Source organism: Arachis hypogaea, chromosome 15, assembly GCF_003086295.3.
Source record: "Arachis hypogaea cultivar Tifrunner chromosome 15, arahy.Tifrunner.gnm2.J5K5, whole genome shotgun sequence".
In the NCBI taxonomy this organism is placed as follows: domain Eukaryota; kingdom Viridiplantae; phylum Streptophyta; class Magnoliopsida; order Fabales; family Fabaceae; genus Arachis; species Arachis hypogaea.
The window spans coordinates 27,131,813-27,138,343 of NC_092050.1; the positions used below are offsets into that span (position 1 = coordinate 27,131,813).

The 6,531-nt window shown below is 34.1% G+C and overlaps 1 long non-coding RNA gene across 1 annotated transcript; it reads left to right on the forward strand.

The window, feature by feature from the left end:
• The first annotated feature begins 1,472 nt into the window (after positions 1–1,472).
• Positions 1,473–4,547, forward strand: LOC112750049 (uncharacterized). The gene is made up of 2 exons (XR_003175344.3): positions 1,473–2,422; positions 4,207–4,547. It is a non-coding gene; the product is annotated as an uncharacterized lncRNA (long non-coding RNA).
• The last annotated feature ends 1,984 nt before the right edge of the window (positions 4,548–6,531 follow it).

Sequence of the window (6,531 nt, forward strand, 5' to 3'; positions counted from 1 at the left end):
GCTATTTCAAGCCAAATTGAAAGAGGATGAAGGGGGGAGCACTTAGGTTTAGGTTTTTACATGTTTTTGTCTTAGTTTCTAGAGAGAGAAGCTCCCCATTCTCTCTAGAATTAGAGTTTTTATCTTTATTCTCTCTTTAATTTCTCTCTTCAATTCTTATTTTATTGTAGTTTCATTTATATTTTCATATTTTTTTGCCTTTAATCTCTTAGTTTCCTTTGTTAATTTTACTTTCATGCTACTTTTAGTTTATGAACACTTGTCACTTTTAATTTCATTTAATGCAATTTTGATATTTTGTCTCTCTTTAATGCTTGTTTGAATTGTTATTATCATTTTATTACAATTGGTAGTTCTAGATTTATTTTTGTTGCAATTTATGATATTTTCCCTTTTATGCATGCTAGGTGTTTGATAAAATATCTCTTTTTTGCTTTTGCATAATTTTTCATACTCTTGGCTTGGAATTGGATAATTAGGTGACCTTGAGTCATAGATGTCCATTCGATGTTGTGATTAGAATTGTTAGTTGGTTTGGTTTCCACTAACGCTAGTCTTTCACTAAGTTAATTAGTGAGTTGATTAGGACTTGTGTATTGAGATCAATTATGCCCTCTTGACTTATTCTCGATATTAGGATAGACTAATTGGGATTAATTCTTAGCAATTATCATGTTTGTGGTCTATGATTATGATAGGGATCCTTAACTCCCAATCCTTGCTAAGAGTTCCTCCTTTTTGCCACTTGAATTACATTTTTGATTTACTTGCTTTGAGCTTTAATTCCTTGCATGCTTCTTTACTTTCTTGCCTTCTAATTTTCTTGCCAATTGCCATCAAACCCCCTTGCTTCCCTCATAGCCAACAATTGAGCATTTCATTGCAATCCCTAGGGAGAACGACCCGGGAATTCAAACTCCCGGTTATTTGTTTTGTATTGTGACTTATTCTTTGAATTAAACTTTAATGTTGAGAGTTAGTTGTTGATTTGGCTATACTTACAACGAATGATTTCTATTTTGAGAAATTCCGAATCAATGACAAATTTTCGCTCATCAAGTTTTTGGTGCCATTGTCGGGGATTGCAATGGTGTTACATTATTGGCTATTGTTGATATGTGAATATGTGAATAGTTTGTTTTTGATTGGTTTCTTATTTTTGCTTGTAAATATGTCTTTTGGTTGTTAGCTTGCTTAAATAAATTTTTGTTTTAAAATGCATATGTAAATAGTTAGTAATTTGTTTAAATTGCCTTTTTGACTTGAGTTGCATATTTAAAATTTTGAATTAGTTTTTGATGGTTGAAATAGTTTTGGGTAAATTTTTGTTTGGCATATTACAAGTGCTTTAAATAGTCCATAATTTTGATTTGGAAGATGAAATTTTGGATTAATTATAAAGTTTAATGTAAATAGTTGCATATTTTTATTAATTTCTTGTTTATATGCATATTAGAATGTTGGGTGAAATTCTATTTTAAAAGAAAAAAAAAACCGTCCTCTGTGCGTACACACACTTTCATACCACCCTTCTGTCCATGGCGTTTGCACAGCATATGCATACACACTATTGTCCATTTCCCTATCCGTGCTTACGCACAAGCGTTAGTGCGTACGCACCCACAATTCACCTCCTTCTGCTGGGAGCACCTGCATATTTGGTGCGTCCGCATCCCTTTCACCTTCCCATCACTTCTCCTTTCTTCTTCTATGAGCCAACCATTCACCATTATTATCTTCATCTTCTTCACCATCATCACCATCCATCACTGTCTCAGACCACCGCCCCTCACCCCATCCCTTCTTCCTCTTCTCTCACCCCTCATCTTCGAACCCGAGCCAAGGATCACCGCAGCCCTTCTCTTTTCTGTGTCACCCTCTTCTCTTCTTCTTACCTCCGCCGAGCCTAGAAATCACAGCTACCTTCTCATCCCTCGTTCTTCCTGCTCACCGAACCGGAGGACCACCTATCAGAGCTCCTTTTTGTCGAGCTCAACACCGACGCGCCATACCCCTGTTCCCTCTCCTTCGTACGAAGCCCTTCCCCTCTCCTCTGATTATCATCACCCCTTACCTCCGCCACCACAATCGCGAACCCTAGCCCTGTCTCAAACTCCAGTCTCGACCACCGCGTTCAACCTCCTCCCTCTACCCTTTCTGTCGGCATCAAGTGCAATGGCGCTAGTATCCTTGTCTCTCTCGTTCCTTCTGGTTTGAAGAGCAGAGCAAGTTCATGCTCCTGTTCGCTTCGTCTGAGGTGGGTTCCAGCTGTTGCGATACTACCTCTGTTTCTTTTCTGTGCCCCTCTTCCGCTGCTGCCATTGAAGCAGTGCCACCACCGGGCCAGCTGGGTTGCTCCAGCCATCCACTCACCATCATCCACCTTTCCTTCTCTTACTCTGTTCCAATTCCTTCCTTCCAGGTTCCATTTTCTTTTCTATTTTCTATTCCCTTTTTTGTTTTCTGTTAGCTTAGTTTAATTTGTGTTGATTAAGTTAGTTAGAAATGCATGTTATTTGATTAGGTTGTTAGAGAATCTGAGCTGGATAGTAGATTTAGTTTTGTTTTGATTCATGCTGCTGTTTGGAAATTTTGCTGTTTCATTGATTTGCCCCCGTGCTAATTTGGTTTGTCTGATTCTTCTGCACCCCTGTTTCTTGCTGCTATGCTTTTGTTCATGGCTGTTTGGAGTGAACCAGTTGCTAAATATTTTTAATGGTTGTTTGTGCAATGGTGCTTTGTGCTCAATGTCTGCGTTAAAACTGTTATTGCTACTGTGTTTATGCTTCAGTTTACACTTAATCACTTGACCCAACATGCTTATTTGTTTAAATTCATGTTGAATGCTTGTGATTGGTTGTTGAATCGAACAAAAAGAGTGCTGCTGAATTGTTCTTTGTTGATCTGTTGTGGTGTTGAATTTTGAACCATTACTTTTGCTCATGGTTCAAAGAATGTTGCTTGATGCCGTTGCTTTAGTTTTCATTATTTGTTCATGCTTTATTACTGGATAATTGGCTTATTTGTTTGGTTCATATGAATTCAGATATGATTTTTGTGTTTTTACTAGTTAATGAATTCATATGGCATCTGAACTGATTGGTTGAATTTCGGAAATAGTCCAATTTACTGCCGAAATGCTGCAGGATTTCCATGTTAATATAATCTTGTTTGCTAAATGGGTTTGGAAATTTTTTCTTGTGCTTCCTTACGAGTTTTGGTCAATTGTTTAACTTCTTTGCTTCTTTTAAATTATGCGTTCTTCTTGAGCATTGAATATGCCTTAATTGAATTTTTAAATTGACCAGACTTGAAACTCTTTGGAAAAGTTGAGCCTCTTTTGCATAAACTCACAAGTTTGAAGGTTTTTAATCTATGTGGCTAATTTGATTCATTCTATTCATACCTAATTTACATTAAGTCACATAGATCATGAGGTTTTCCATTCTTGTTTCAACTTGTGACTTTTATGCCTCATTGAATTTGGTGTTTGAATGTTTCTTGATTAACTTGTTTCCCAATGTTTTGATTTTGCCAACACCAAATTGCTTAAACTTATGCCACTTTACTTGTGATTGATAATTACTTGATTATGTGCTCTACACATACATGTGCATCACTTGTTTTGGCATTTTGAATTGTTGAGAAGTTGAACATGAACTTGCTTGTTTTGGAAATTGTTGGAATTTTCAGAATTAAGGGACGTTTTTGCTATGCACATAACTTTTGCTTTTCTTTTTTGTTTTCAACTAACTCTTCCTTTTTCTTTATATGACTTTTGACCTTTGTTTTCTTTTTCAACCAACTTTTTCTTTTTCTTCATATAACTTTTGACTTTTCTTTTCTTTTTCAACTAATTTTTTTCTTCTTCTTAACATAACTTTTGACTATCTTTTCTTTCTTTTCTTTTTCAACTAATTATTTTCTTTTTACTAACATAACTTTTAACTTTTAACTTTCTTTTTGTTTTTCAACTAACATTACCTTTTCACTTTTAACTGTTTTCATTCTCTCTGTACATAGTAACAATACTCCTTCCTTTTTTTATTCTTTGATAAACAAGCAAGTTTGCTTTTCCCATGTCCTGAATTTGATTGGAAGCTGTTTGTGTTTGATTTAATTTGATTCTCATGTATGCTTTCGTTCAATTTTTTATTATTTGTTCACTTCATATGCTATTTTGTGACTTAGCTCTTTCCTTTTCAGCACCACTATCACTCTTGTAACCACCCTATCGCCTAACCTACCAACTGAAGGTGGAAGTGACCCAGTTACGATTCCTTCCACTCCGCATGATCGTGAGCACCGAGGACGGTGCTACATTTTAAGTGTGGAGAGGCTGTCCATCTTCAGCAAGCACATTTTGGGTGACAAGCTTCATTTCTGAACACTTTTAGTGTAGTTTCTTTTTATGTTTTTTTTGGTACTTAGTATATATTTTATCTTTTTGAGAAACTTTTTACTTAGCTTATTGCACTTTTTAATTTTGTTTGTACATAACTTAGTATTATATAGTAGTTATGCAAATTTTGGCATTTTGCTCTTAATCTTGGCTTTTACATATGCTTTTTAGTTTTTTTAGCTATGATTGTGATTTTGGATGATGTGATGATTGCACCTAGTTTGGTTTCCTATATACTTGCTATTTTGGTTTGATATTAGGAATTAAACTTAGGATTTTTGACCTTTTTCATCCAATCACATTATATACATATATAGAATAAATATTAGTCAATTTAATGAAATTTTCAAGAAACTTACTCTTTATATAGGGCATTAAAATTCAAATTGAATTGAGTTGAAATTTTTCATTGAAACTTGTATGACTTATACATTGTGGAATATGGTTGAGTTAAAGAACACACAACTTGTGAGTTTTTGAGCCTCATTGTGTGGTTGCATTATTCAACCACTTACTTTATTCTTGTGTGTTGCTCTTCTCTGTGATTGCAATGTTAACCTTTGGTTTGTTTAATTCTATATATCCATTGTTTAATGTATATTATGTAATTATGAGATTGAGGCCATTATTCTTTTATAACTCACTTAAACCAAAAAAGCCTACCATTTCATTTACCTTTGCTTGCCACTTTGAGCCTTTTTAATCCCCTTTTGTTCTTTATTTTGCCACATCATTAACCTTAAGCGAAAAACAATGAAGTGTCCCTTATTTGAATCTTTGAGTAGCTTAAGTTAGTGAGAGTATGTAATGTTTAAGTGTGGAAAAAATGTGAAAACTTTGGGTGATGAAAATGTGTTTTATGATTATTAAAAAATGTTGAAAATTTGGGTACATGCTCATGTAATATTATAGAAACCATATGCATTGATGAGTTGGTATATATATTATGTTCTTGAAAAAAAGTAAGAAAAGAAAAAGAAACAATGAAAAGGGGACAAAAGTACCCCAATGTGAAATCTAATAAAAATCAATGCATATGTGATTGAATTTGATGCATGAGTATGTATATATATAAAAGTGAGATTATGGATAGCTAAACTTGATATTAGAATTGTATAGGTTGTGTATGTCTTAGGTGAGAATTTAGGCTAATCAAATATTCAAATGCAAGCTCACCTAGCCATATATACATCCTTATCTTTAACCTTAGCCCCATTACAACCTTGAAAAGACCTCATAAATTTTGCATATGTACATTAAATTTGTGTTGATTGGTTAGATGAAGAACAAACTTTAGAAAGTATGATTAGAGGAGAATTGGGTGGATTGACCCTAAATAATTAAGTGATTAGAGTGCATATACATATCCGGTGAGGGTTCAATCACTCAATTCCATATTTCCACCTTTGATCATTGTTATCTTGCAAGTTTGTTAAAATCTTTTATATGACTCAATTCAATTGTGAATGTGATTTGGTTATGATTGCTTTAGCCCTTGATTTTGTGTGGATGCTTTCTTGGAAATTGATTTACTTGGACTAATTAAATACATATAGATAGTTAGATAGTATAGTTACATACACATAGGTAGATTGCATATAGTTAGTTATATTGAATAAATGTTGTTTCCCCTTCTTGTCTTCCTTTGGTATAACATGAGGACATGCTATTGTTTAAGTATGGGGATGTGATGAATCCACAATTTATGATATTTATTTGCTCTAATTTGGTGGATTTCATCAACTTTTCTTGCATTTATCCATTGAAATAGCATAGTTTCATAATTTCTCCCTAAATTGCGCTTGAAAGTGAAAACATGCTTTTTAACCTTTATAATTGCTAAATTTTATTCACTTTAATTCCATTTGATGCCTTGATGTATTTGTTGAGTAATTTCAGACTTACAAGGCAAGTATGGATTGAAGAAGTGGAAGGAAAGCATGCAAAATGAGAGAATTCAAGAAATGAAGGATTTGTAAAGCTGTCAGTCCTGACCTCTCAGTACCAAAGTGATCATAACTTGACCTACAGAGGTCCAAATGAGGCGGTTTCAGTGGCATTAGAAAGCTAACGTCCGGGGCTTCAAAATGATATATAATTTGCTATAGTGGACATAAGTTGAAGTGTGT